Source organism: Schistocerca piceifrons, chromosome 5 (assembly GCF_021461385.2).
Source record: "Schistocerca piceifrons isolate TAMUIC-IGC-003096 chromosome 5, iqSchPice1.1, whole genome shotgun sequence".
NCBI classification, from domain to species: Eukaryota; Metazoa; Arthropoda; class Insecta; order Orthoptera; family Acrididae; genus Schistocerca; species Schistocerca piceifrons.
The window spans coordinates 195,510,245-195,525,043 of NC_060142.1; positions in this window are offsets into that span (position 1 = coordinate 195,510,245).

The window sequence follows — 14,799 nt, forward strand, 5'->3', positions numbered from 1 at the left end:
TGAACGGTCCGGACGCTTGGATGATGTCGTCCAGGATACCGAGCAGCATACACAGCACACGCCCGTAGGGCATTTTGATCACAATAGCCATACATCAACACGATATCAACCTTTTCCGCAATTGGTAAACGGTCCATTTTAACATGGGTAATGTATCACGAAGCAAATACCGTCCGCACTGGCGGAATGTTACTTGATACCACGTACTTATACGTTTGTGACTATTGCAGCACCATCTATCACAAATCGAAAAAAAAGGTCCAGCTAAAATATTCATATTTCTATACGTACTATACGAATGTGTAATAAAAAACATCGTTGCTCCCTAAGCAGTAACACCAAAAAATCACTTTCGAAAACGTTCCTGTGCGTACACTGAGGTGGCAAATGTAGTGAGATACCGCCTAATATGTCCGGCCCCGGTAGCTGAGTGGTCAGCGTGACGGAATGTCAATCCTAAGGTCCCGGGTTCGATTCCCGGCTGGGTCGGAGATTTTCTCCTCTCAGGGACTGGGTGTTGTGTTGTCCTAATCATCATCATTTCATCCCCATCGACGCGCAGGTCGCCTAAGTGGCGTTAACTCGGAAGACCTGCACCAGGCGAACGGTCTACCCGACGGGAGGCCCTAGTCACACGACCGCCTAATATCCTGTCGGACCTCCATTTTCCCGGCGTGGTGCAGTAACTCGACGTGGCATGGGCTCAGCAAGTCGTTGGAAGCCTCCTGCAGAAATATTGAGCTATGCTGCCTCTAAGGCAGTCGATAACTGCAAAAGTGTTGACGGTGTGGGTTTTTGTGCACGAACCGATTTGTCTATTATGTCCCGTTAATGTTCGATGGGTTTCATGTCGGACGATTTGCTGGTCAAATCATTCTCTAGAATTGTCCAGATGTCCTTCAAGCCAATCGCTAACAATTGTGGCACTGTGACATGGCGCATTGTCGTCCATAAAAATTCCATTCATTTTTGGAAACATAAGGTCCATGAATGGCTGCTGAACGTCTCCAACATATTTCCGGTCAATGATCGGTTCACTCCATTTAAACACAACCCACACCATCATGGAGCCACCAGCTTCTGACACAGTGCCTTGTTGACAACTTGGGTCCATGGCTTCCCGGGGTCTGCGCCACGCTCTGACGCCACCATCAGCTCTTATAAACTGAAATAGGGACATATTTGACCAGACCATGGTCTTTGAGTCGACTGGGGTCCAACCGATATCGTCACGAGCACAGGAGAGGAACTGTGGGCGATGTCGCGCTGTTAGCAATGGCCCTCGTGTCGGTCGTCTGCTGCCGTAGCCTATTGACGCAAAATTTCGCCACCCTGTCCTAACGGGTATGTCTGTCGTTCGTCCCACATTGATTTATACGGTTGTTTCATGTAGTTTCGCTTGTCTGTGAGCACTGACATTTCTACGCTGTCGCGGCTGCTGTCGAATGTTAAGTGAAGGCCGTCAGCCATTGCAATTCCATTGTCAGAGGTAATTCCTGATGTCTGGAATTTTTTTCGCGCTCTTGACACTGTCGATATCGGAATAATGAATTCTCTACCATTCCGAAATGTCCAATTACTACTACACGTTCAACGTCTGTTAATTGCCATCGTGAGGCCATAATCACGCCGGAAACCTCTTCACATGAATCACCTGGGTACATATGACAGCTCTGTCAATGCCCTTTTATACCTTGTGTACGCGATACTGCCGCCACCTGTGTATGAACATATCCCTATCCCACGACTTTTGTCATCTTAGTATATTACGTATCCTTATGTACTGACAGGTGGGAACAATAGATGACAATGGACGACCGCATCGAATAGCGCAAGTGTAGGAGCTCTTGGAACGAGACGATAGTCAACGCTAGGATTGCCTTGTAATTTCCCACATTAAAATCTCAACGTTTGCGATACTTTGGGGAACCGTATTGTAGTACGCTTACATGCGCCAGTCTCCATCCAGCTGTTGTCAACCACATTTGTGGAGGAATGGAACGCCCTGTCTCAAGAACTCCTTACCAACCGATGTGGCCAGCATATACGCACGTAGCAGACCATACACTTTCGTCAGTGGCGATCCTACACCCATTTAAAGAAAAGAATGTCTACATCTACATCTACATCTACATCTACGTCCATACTCCGCAAGCCACCTGACGGTGTGTGGCGGAGGGTACCTTCAGTACCTCTATCGGTTCTCCCTTCTATTCCAGTCTCGTATTATTCGTGGAAAGAAGGACTGTCGGTATGCCTCTGTGTGGGCTCTAATCTCTCTGGTTTTATCCTCATGGTCTCTTCGCGAGATATACGTAGGAGGGAGCAATGTACTGCTTGACTCTTCGGTGAAGGTATGTTCTCGAAACTTCAATAAAAGCCCGTACCGAGCTACTGAGCGTCTCTCATGCAGAGTCTTCCACTGGAGTTTATCTATCATCTCCGTAACGCTTTCGCGATTACTAAATGATCCTGTAACGAAGCGCGCTGCTCTCCGTTGGATCTTCTCTATCTCTTCTATCAACCCTATCTGGTACGGATCCCACACTGCTGAGCAGTATTCAAGCAGTGGGCGAACAAGCGTACTGTAACCTACTTCCTTTGTTTTCGGATTGCATTTCCTTAGGATTCTTCCAATGAATCTTAGTCTGGCATCTGCTTTACCGATAAATCGTGGTGACTTTAGTTTTGTTGTCGAGCGGTTCTAGGTGCTACAATCTGGAACGGCGCGACCGCTACGGTCGCCGGTTCGTATCCTACCTCGGGCATGGATGTGGGTGATGTCCTTAGGTCAGTTAGGTTTAAGTAGTTCTGAGTTCTAGGGGACTGATGACCACAGCAGTCAAGTCCCATAGTGCTCAGAGCCATTTGAACCATTTTTTTTTACTTTAGTTTTGAATAAAAGTGTTAGTTCTGTTTGCTTGATTGTATATTGCTGTCAATTACCTTCTTTACTATATTGTCTCAGTTATTTCTATGTATGCTCCAAGGTCATCGAGCTATGCTACTTGGCAGTGACACATTATAGTGAAAGTTACTTTCTTCCTTAATTTTTTGCAAATCTGTGTATATATGCATTACACACCGGGAATTACGTTGCAAACCAACCGATAGAAATACATATTAAGCTGTTTGGACTCTGACTGGGACGTAAAACTCTATTACAATGAACTGTAACCCATTTCGTTGTAGTGGAATTGACGGAAATTTCCCTCGTCTAAATAGCCTCTGTTCCACAAGGTCTCCTGATAATTAACCAAACGAATCAGGGCCTCAAAATGGGACCGACCTCGAAGATGTTGAGTCTCCCTTCTGAGGGAAGAATAAAAAGTTAACTTTTAGTATTCGCCTTAATCTGGTATAAGTTTCCCAGGCAGCTGCCGTAAGGCGTAAGACTGTCTATGTCGTCAAAATCACAAGTTTTACGTTGTGAGAACGAAATCTAGCACTTTCCTTTCCGTTGCTTACAGCATTACATCCTCCGAAATCCAGTATCCCAGCAGTACACTGCTGGCCAAAATTTCGGCGCGACAACTGTCTCAGGGATGCTACCCATGTAAGTACGTATTTTCCGTACGCTGCTTCAGAGACAGGTACTCAGTATTGCGATGTAAATGCCGTACACGGTTGAGCCAGATGGGACACGAAATAATGGTCCGCTGCTTGGTGACCAACCATTCAAGGCACTCAGAGAGATCTATTGCCTCTCCATCTCTTCACACCTCAGCACTGTGAGACCACAGTCAGTGCTAATAGACAAGCAACACTGCGTGAAATAAAAATAGAAATCAATGTCGGAGTGACGACGAACGTAACATTGAACACAGTGCCGCGAAATTTTGCATTTGTCGGCTATGGCAGCAGACGATCGACGTGAGTGTCTCTGCGAGCAGGATGACATAGGGTGCAGCGAACGCCTCTCCTAGGCTCGTAACCGCGTTGGTTGGAACCTTGACGACTGGAAAACCGTAGCCCGGTCAGGTAAGTCGTGATTTCAGTTAGTAGGCGCTAATGGTAGCGGGTGAGTGTGGCGCGGACCACAAGAAGTCATGGACCCAAGGTGCCAAGAATGTGGTCTACCAGCTGGTGGTGGCTCCATTTGGGTGTGGGCTGTGTTTACATGGAGTTAACCGATTATTCACTGAAAATGATTATTTTGGGCTATTTGGAGACCCTTTGTAGCTGTTCATGGATTTCACGTTCCCAAACAAACACTTTTAAGGACGACAATGCGCCTTGTCACCGGGCCATAGTTTTTCGCGATTGGTTTGAACAACACTCTGGACAGTTCGAGCGAATGATTTGACCTCCCAGATCGCTAGACATGAATCTCATCGAACATTTGTAAGACATAATCTAGAGGTCAGTTCGTGTACAAAGTACCGCACCGGAAACACTTTTACAATTATGGACGGCTGTAGAGGCAACACGGCTCAGTATTTCTACAGGAGACTTCCAGCGACCTGTTGGGTCGATGTCAAGTCGAGCTACTACTCTGTGCCGGGAAAAATATGGTCTGACATGACATTAGGAGTTACCGTGTGCTTTCTGTGTATTTCATACAACAATGTTAGATTGAAGCTGAAAAATGTATATAATCAAAGACACAAGAAAAAGTGTCTTAGGAAATATTGTACATCAACGAAAATAAACGGCGAAAGTTGGCAGCCACTGATGCTCGTTAACGTGGAGGAATGGGAAGCAAATGTTAAATTATGACGGACCCTCCCACTGGAGGTTCGAGTCCTCCCTCGTGCATGAGTGTGTGTTCATAGGTTAGTTTAAGTTAGTTTAAGTAGTGTGTAAGTCTAGGGACCGATGACCTAAGCAGTTTGGTCCCTTAGTAATTCACACATATTCGAATTTAAATTATTATTTTCAGGTTTGATGCCAACATTTTTTGTTAAGAAAACCTCACATATGATCATGTCAATCGATTACTTTCATAATTTTCATGGCTAGTTCTTAATGTTGAATGGCATAAGTTGAAAACATGAGTTTTGGGAGCTAAAATTTGTATGTAGTAATCCTGTCTAACAGGAATACTACAGCCGTTTTTACTCTGGGATGCATGTTGTAACTCTGTTCAGTCAGGTTTCTACAAGCAAACTACACATAAAGGGTTGGATACTTCGTTTCAAGAATGTTCTGTTTAAGTTGACAGTAAAACAGCGCTCCTATAATAAAACGTTATAATGTGGCATGGAAAGCATGAGAGCTAAGCAAACTCAAGCTACATATTCTCGAGCACGCTGCACTCGATAATGCAAAACCTGCAGTTAAGTATAATCTCAGAGAACCGACTCCAGAAACCACAAGAAATCTTAGTAGATATAAAGTATACACCCTACATTCCAGGAGGGTTCAGTGCAACACTTACCTCCTTTTCCGGTTGCCGATACCAATGGTGTAGATTCTGTAAGAACGTAAAGTGTAGCTGGAAGACATATATTACCATAACAGTATCGACTGCGAAATACGAGAAGATTGCAGTCCCTGCTTCGAGAAACGACAAGTAACAATCGCTTCTCCTTTGTACTGGATGTGACATTGAAGAGTCCTATTTCGTGAGCCTCTGTGTGTCCTGAGTGATGGTCCACTCCTCGCGTTGTGAAGAAGACTGGCGCCCTGCCACAGAACAACCCCGCCCCTTACCTTCCCCGTCATCCACTCTTCTGGTTCGTTTCGGCAGCGGCCGTAAACAGCTAATTACCTGCTCGCAAAGCACGCGCTGCCCAGTACCGTCTACCATGCCTGTTTGTTTTGCGTTGCTGCGTCTCTTGCTCCTCTAACACCCCCCCCCTCCCCCCCCCCCCCCACCCGCCACCTCCCTTCTCCCACCCCCATCTCCCGAGCACGGGGCACAAATCTTGCCTTTCTCATTTGGAATGATAATTTTTACGACGGCAGAAGAAGGAAAAGAGCAGTTTCATCCTACACGGGTAATAAAATTTAAAACATTAAAATGTGGGTCCCTCATTCAACTTCACCTCTTTCGTTCTTCCGTCTAAGTAGTTGTGTGTGTGTGTGTGTGTGTGTGTGTGTGTATGTGTGTGTGTGCGCATGGTGAGAGATAAAGAGGAGTACAGAGAGTACGTGCATTTTATACCAGATGCTTCGCTTCATCCTTCCTTGATATTTACGTGGATATTTATGGCTCCTGTCGAACACGTTGGTATTTTTGTAATGTTTATTATCTGCACTGTCTACATGTAAACCCTACGAGAAAATTTTTAAGACCAGTCATAACCATACACACCCTAGCATTTTCGTCCTATATCATTACTTGAAACTAGAGCAACAGTATGTAGGGTGTATAAAAATGTTTGACAGAAACCCTTGCGTTTTGTAAAATCCCATCATAACAGAGTAGCCCACCTTGGTCTAGGGTAGCCTCTTTGACTATACATCAAAAAATCCTTGGCCTCGGTTAGTTTCCAGCCTCTCCTTTAATTCGTAATAAAAATCATCAGCAATGGTGGTCGAGGTCTTCCAGCATAAGAGTAACCCTCGTTCTTTCAACGGCCTCGTCAAAGAAAGAGCCACCTTCTTGCCCTTGGGGCGATAAACTGTCTCTGAAAGGTAATAATCAACGCCAAGAGGATGCAGAAGTCAATGGAAACCACTGTACTCATGATACATAATGTTTATACTAAATACGTGTGGCCTGTAGTAGAAAAGGTTTCATGATGATCTCTCCACTGCCAAAAGATTCCAAATTAGTCCCCCATTCGGATCACCACGAAGGAGACTGCTAAGGGGGACATGACAGCGAGAAAAAGAGTGAACAAACAACGAAAGGGTAACAAGCTACCACTCGTATCGCTGAATATCGGAAGTTTGAATGTGGTAGAGAAGCTACAAACACTGAAAAGGAAAATGCAAAGGCTCGCTCTAGACAGTCTGGAGGTCAGCAAAGTGAAATGGAAACAGGATAAGGATTTATGGTCAGATGAATACAAAGTCCTAGAAACACAGCAGACTATTGTATGAGGGGCGTAAGCGTCGTTATTAATATGAAAGTAACATCAGTGTGGGTTATGGTGAACAGTTCAGTGATAGGATTGTCCTCATGCGAGTCAACAGCAAATCAATGTCCACAACAGTAACTCAGACATGCCGAAGTCAGAAGTAGAAGACGAAAAGACAGAGGGAGTAAAGGAAGTGGTTGAAAGTGCATCTTGGTATGTGAAGATGGATTATAATCTAATAGTCAAGGGGGCTTTCGAACAGTGAACCTAGGGGCAACCATGAAGGCGGTGTTATGAGGGATGCCTAGGTATTGCAAATGAGAGAGAGCTGCAATAGAACTGATCTAGCAATATCGAATATAATGATCAAGAATCACCAGAGGGTTCAAATGGCTCTAAGCTCTACGGGACGTAACATCTGAGGTCATCAGTCCCCTAGACTTGGAACTAATTAAACTAACTAACCTAAGGACATCACACACATCCATGCCCGAGCAGGATTCGAACCTGCGACCATAGCAGCAGCGCGGTTCCGAACTGAAGCGCCTAGAACCGCTTGGTCACAGCGGCCGGCCCGCCAGAGCGCGAGGTGTATCTGGAAATGGCCGAAAGACATCGGATGGATACAACTTGATTACATCAAGTTGAAAGAGAGATTCCGAAATCTAAAACTGGATTGCAAGGAGCAGGCATAGGCTCGAATCAGGATGTAGTAGTGATGCCAAGTTGGCTGTAATTTAAGGGAACCCTAGGATGTATTTACTTGGATAGAAGTGGGACACTGAAGTACAAAGGAATGATGATATGAATTCGTAATTCTCAGAACATGTAATACGACAGCAAGTATGTCAGATCAAGAGAAACTGACATATTTAAAATTTCAGACACAGAAGTTTGACGGAGAAACATAGGTACAAGGAAGGCAATTGCGAAGAAACGGGGGATAACAGAAGGAGTACTACTAAGCGACAAAAGAAGAAAGTAGAAAATTGTTCAGGGAATGACAGGAACACTGCACTATAAGTGACCTATGACTGAAATAAATAGGAAGTGCAGAGAAGGCTACGCAAAATGGTAGGAAAGTGCGATGACAAAGAAAAAGAAATGGTAGGAAGAACTGATTTACCACCCAGAAAAACTGAAAAAATCTTGGGTGATAGTGAAAGCGGAGGGGTAATTCTGCTGTTATTCTTATATGAGAAAGAGAATATGTGGAAATAATACACTGAAGGCCTTTATGAGGAGAAGGACTTGTGTGATAACATGTGGGAAGAAGAAACTGGAAACTATATGGAACACATAGGTTCTCCAATTTTAGGATCAGAGTTTAACAAGACTTGGAAGACTTGTGATCAAATAAGGAGGCGTGAACAGATTAAATTTCATAGGAATTTATGAAATCATTGGGGAAAGCGGCAATCAAAAGACAATGCAAGATTGTACAATATATTATATTTATAAGTACCGAAACGAAAAAATAGGAATGAAAGAACAGTAACGTGGTGTTACCATGAAACATGGTGTAACGGAGAGAAACAGTCTTCCCCCTCCACTGTACATTGAAGAAACGATAGTGAAAATAAGGATGTGTTCAGAACTGTAACTAAAATTCAGGAAGTAGGAAAATCGATAAGATTCGTTGAAAACATTGCTATCCCCAGTGAAAGCGACGAAGAGTTACAGGTTACGCCTAAAAGAATGAACAGTCTACTGCCAATGAGCAAGGAATACAGACTGAGAGTAAATCGAAGAAAGACGAGAGAAATGAGGAGTAGCAGAAACGAGAACAGCGAAAAACTTCCCATCAAAATTGAATAAGAGGAGTGAACAGATAACATTTCTTAGGAATTTATGAAATCATTGGGGGAAGCGGCAATCAAACGACAATGCAAGATTGTACAATATACTATATTTATACGAACCGAAACGAAAAAATAGGAATGAAAGAACAGTAACGTAGTGTTACCATGAAAAATAGTGTAACGGAGAGAAACAGTCTCCCCCTCCGCTGTACATTGAAGAAACGATAGTGAAAATAAGGATGTGTTCAGAACTTTACCTAAAATTCAGGACGTAGGAAAATCGATAAGATTCGTTGAAAACATTGCTATCCCCAGTGAAAGCGACGAAGAGTTACAGGATACGCCTAATAGAATGAACAGTCTACTGACAATGAGCAAGGAATATAGACTGAGAGTAAATCGAAGAAAGACGAGAGAAATGAGGAGTAGCAGAAACGAGAACAGCGAAAAACTTCCCATCAAAATTGAATAAGAGGTAGTGAGGAAATTAAGATATATGGATGCAAAGTAATGTAGGCAGAAGAAGCAGCAGTGACATAAAAAGCGAACCAGTACGGGAAAAAAAGAATTGTTTGCCAAAAGAAGTCTGAACGAATCAAACTTTGCCATTTATTTGAAGAAGAAGTTCCTGAGACTGTACTTCTTGAGCACATATTCGTACGGTGGTAGACCTTGGGGAAAACCGGAAAAGAAGTGATTCGAAGCGGTGAGACGAAAGGATGTTCAAAGTTAAATGGATTGATAATGAGGAGGTTCTCCGCAAAGTCGGCGAGGAAAATATATGAATACACTGCCTAGAAGAATGGACAGGTTGACAGCACACATGTGTTAAACCGTCAGAGAATAACTTCCACAGCAGTAGAGGGAGCTTTGTAGATTGCAATGGGAATGTCAAATATTGGAATACATCCAACAGATAACTGAGAACGTTTGGTACATTTGCTGCTAATACTGCTGTGGGATGAAGAGACTGGTACAGGAGAAGAAGACATGGTCGCATCAAATCAGTCACAGGAATGATGATAAGAAAAAATTTATTTCCTCATGTTTCCAAAATATTTTGTGGGATCGGTCTTAGTTAATGGGGCTATATCGTTACAAGTAATATATCTTTCTAAAGAGACACTAAGCAGTTTTCTTTTCGCCAGACGGTTCCATTTGAAGCCTAACCTGTGTCTTCCTTACGTTCGGCATGTGTACCTTCTGTGGCGGAATCCGTTGCCTATTTAGTTTTTGACTTTGATCTGTTGCCAGTATGGCCTTCCTGTCGTAGAAATTCTACAGTACGGAAGTTTCTCGCGGCATTCGTATGTGCAACCTGTGTCCGTAGGCTGTATTATCTGTTTGTGTGTTGCGCTTCGGAATACGTCATTTACCTAGATAAGTGTGATAAAACGCTAGAAACACACACACACACACACATACTTGCATACTTCGACGCACCAACGTACTCATATCGTGCATATCTGTTTACGCAGCGATGAACGTAAACGCACAAACGCAGGTAATGCAATCGGCGACAGGACGACAAGGACAGTTAACCGGAAGTTGGCATTGTTGTGCTGAAAGGCCCATACTCTCATGCAACTATTGACATTGTGAAGTCTGCAAATGCTCACATGTCGTAAAGAGAAGAACTGTACCAGGTCTCACTCCGAAATATGTTGTTAAGAAAAAATACCGCCTAACTTGTTTTCGATTTTCTAGATTTCAGTTAGCCGGCATTCTTCATTCAGCATACGTTTTGTTACTGCGGAAATTATTTTTTTAATTTTTTTAGTGGAAAAGAAGCTGTTTGAGTATCGCCTTAGTAGATTCCACGTTGCTGCCAGCAGATACAACAGTGTGTAACTAGAACATCGGAAGATCTTTGTTGACTTTCGCGGACGATGTTGATGGCCATAGGAGAGAGGCTGAAAGACAGAGGGCTGTATCAAATTGCAGGGACACATGAAAAAGATCGAATGGTGCACTGGGTGGCAACTGCCAATCAGTCTCAGTAATAAATCTCCATTTTCATACGCTACTATCGAGTAGATAACGATCTCTTTTTAGGGGAAAAAATCTTGTTTAGAAACCTTTCCATTTCCACAAACTGACTTCCTGACTCAAGAAATGCTTTCTGACTCGGTGACATAACACAACTTCCAATAAAAATTTACTGTGGCATTTACGCGGCAAAACACGTCAGCGTCTGTTACGTAATACAGTTTCTTCAAAGACGATATTCTCATAGTGACAACATGATGCATCAAGTCGTGGGCTTTTGATGCTTTAGACTAAATGTAATTCCTGAAGTGCTGTTGTTTCCAAAATATCTAAACTGTTCACATTGAAATCAATAAAATGGAAAAGAAATAGGATAGAAATTTAAAGATTACTCTTAAAAATTAATGGACTGCCACATTTTCGTCTTGGTATCTGCAATAAAATACAGTCCGAGTTCTATTTCTATCAAACATTTGCTTTCATTTTAGGAAGAAATTTCTGGGTCTTTAGATCTGGAATATAGCTTTGTACAGGGTGCACCAAAAGAAATCATGTGATTCTTAAAGAATCATAACTATTATGTTATTTCAGATAAGATGTATGGTCCATTTCTCTTTGCTAAGGACAGAGTTACAGGAAGCACGTATCTCGATACGCTTGAGAATTTTCATTTCCCACAGCTGGAGAATGATTAGGACGACTTCATTTGCCAACAGGATGGGGCTTTGCCACACTAGCATCTGGAAGTGCGGGAATTTTTAAATCAAAGGATTACTGAACGATGGATCTGTCGCACTGGACCAAATGATTCAGCCTTACACTACTGGCCACCAAGGTCACCGGACCTGGCTGCATATGATTATTTCTTGTGGGTATTTCTAAAAGTCTCTGCTTATGTACCTCCGTTTCCAACAACAGTGATTGAACTGAGACATCGCATAACAGTAGCTGTGGAAGCTGTAACTGAAGATATGCACGCTGCAGTGTGGGAACAATTGGCAATTTGAATAGAGCATCGACATACGCCGTGCATCTCACGGGGGGCATATTGAACACTTATGAAAAGGTGTGAAAAAAAACTGCTTTCTGAGTTTTCCGTTCATCAAAAACAAAATTAATTGTTTCAGAAATATAGACGTGCCATATCAAAAAATTCCTTTTGATACATCATATATTTTAGCGCAACATGGATTGAGGTGAAAGCGTAGAAGAAGGAAATCGAATCGTTTGACATGTTGTGCTATAAAATGAAGGTGAAAATTAGTTGGACTTATAACAAATGGAGAAGTTCTCCGCAGAATATGCAATGAAAGAAATGCGTTCATGCTACGGGAGGGAACAGCAGAGGATAAAAAGTGTAGGGAAAAACAGGGATTGTAGGAAAATAGCTGAGGGCTGCAAGTGCTACTCTGAGATAAAAAGAGTGGTACATGAGAGGTAGTCGTTGCGGACCGCAACACATTGGAAGACTGATGAACACTCCCCCCCTCCCCCCCCCCTCTAAAGGAAAGCGACAATGCGTGGGCCCAGTCTCCTTCAGAAACAGGAGGAACATGGCATCCTCCTGGTTGTCGGTAACTACTGCGATTTGGATCTCGTGGGTGAACATTAAAAAGTTGAGATCCACAGGCACCCGGCTTGCTTATAAATCTGAGTTCGGCTTGTGCCTTCCACACAATCTTTCGATGTAATACCCCCACTCAGTTGGTTGGATGCCCCCATATGAGTAAGAGTTAAATTAAAACCAAAGACCCGCCACAGCGGGACCATGGGATGGTTCCGTTTAAAAGTGATTACGACACGCGTTATGATATTTACCCCACTGGGAGACGAGATGAGCAAATCCTGATACAATTGGCCGTTGCCGAATCCACAACTGCATCCACTTTTTCCACTTTTGCAGGTCGTCGTCCGACTGAAGCCGACGTTCTCGCATCTCTTTCTTCAGGTCGCCAATGTCGTAAGACCACACGGTGAGCGATCCGGGCTATACGGAGAATGTTCCAGTGTTTTCAACCAAATCAATGGAGCGTAGCCTTCGTCCGACAGGCAGTGCTTCAGGATGGCTCCTTTCGGCAGCATTCCGACAGCTTCATGGTAAACGGCAAAATCCCACGTCTCACCCACCAAAGAAATAAAAGGGTGTTACGATGAGATCAGGATGACAATCTTCTTCTATTGCTGAGGCTCTCTGCTCGTCGAGTTCCTCCAGTATGAAACCAGTATCAATGGGCAGCGCTATGAAGACACTTTACAGCAACTGCGACGCGCCGTGAAGTCAAAATACCTGATGAAATGTCGGATGAAATGATGAAGTGGAACTGCCAGTGGGAAAAAGGTAACGCTTCAGGGATTTGGTTGGGAAATACTCGAACATCCACCGTACAGCCCGGATCTTTCACCGCGTGACTTACATATCTTTGGCGACCTGAAGAAACACATGTGCGGACCTCAGTTTCAGTCGGACTAGGAAGCACAAGAGTGGGTGCGGTTGTTGACGTTCTTTTCTAGTTATTATCAGTCTCTGACGTCATTACCAGTGAAAAATACTAGAAGTGGTATTTGGAAGTGAGGAACTTAAACACTCTCGCGCCAGTGGTAAGTCGTTGAACACAAAGTATGGTGGCACAGTGGCTATATCCCGGACTACACTCATGCTCATAAATTAAGGATAATGCTGATACATGGTGAAACAACGTTCTGGTGGGCGGTTTGCGGCTTAAAATCACCTCGGGGTATGACCAGGAGGTGCATTTGACCTGCGTTCTTCGCACGGTGGCACTGGCAGCTGTCCACATACGCAGAGATATGTTGTTGCTTGTCAGAGTACGTTGCAGCGAGTAAGTGTGCAGACGTTTTCAGACGTGCTAAAGGTGACTGTGTGAAAAGGCTCAGAGAACACATATTGATGATGTTATGAGGGGTAGAATACTAGGGCGGCTGGGGGCTGGTCAAACACAGCAGGTCGTAGCACGGTCCGTCCGTGTGCCACAAAGTGTGGTCTCAAGATTATGGCAACGATTCCAGCAGACAGGAAATGTGTCCAGGCGCTACAGTACGGGACGTCCACAGTGTAAAACACCACAAGAAGACCGATATCTCACCATGTGCCCACAGACGGCCGCGGAGTAGGGCAGGTAGCCTTGCCTGGGACTTACCGCAGCCACTGGAACTGTTGTCTCCAGACACACAGTATATAGACGACTGAACACACACGGTTATTCTCCCGGAGACCTGCAAGGTGCATTCCACTGACCCCTGGTCACAGGAGAGCCCGTAAAGCCTGGTGTCAAGAACACAGTACATGGTCATTGGATCAGTGGTCCCAGGTTATGTTCACGGACGAGTCCAGCTATACTCTGAGCAGTGATTCAGTGATTCTCGACGGGTTTTCATGTGGTGAGAACCAGGAATCAGGACCTTAATGTCCTGGAAAGGAACCTGTATGGAGGTCGTGGTTTGATGGTGTGGGGTGGGAGTATGATTGGTGCACGTACACCCCTGCATGTATTTGACAAAGGAACTGTAACACGTCAGGTGTATCGGGACTCATTTCGCACCAGTATGTTCGCCTTTTCAGGGGTGCAGTGAGTCCTACCTTCCTCCTGATGGATGATAACGCACGGTCCCACCGAGCTGCCATTGTGGAGGAGCACGTTGAAACAGAAGATATCAGGTGAATGGAGTGGCCTGCCTGTTCTCCACACCTAAACCCCATCGAGCACGTCTGCGATGCTCTCGGTCGACGTATCGCTGCACGTCTTCGAACCCCTACGACACTTCAGGAGCTCCGACAGGCACTGGTGCAAGAATGGGAGGCTATACCCCAGCAGCTGCTCGACCACCTGATCCAGAGTATGCCAACGCTTTATGTGGCCTGTGTACTTGTGCTTGGTGATAAAATCCCTTATTGATATCGAGGTACATGCGCAGGAAACAGTGGCGTTTTGTAGCACACTTGTTTCGGGACGGTTTACTCAACCTACCACCAATACCGTGGACTTACAGATCTGTGTCGTGTGTGTTCCCTATATGCC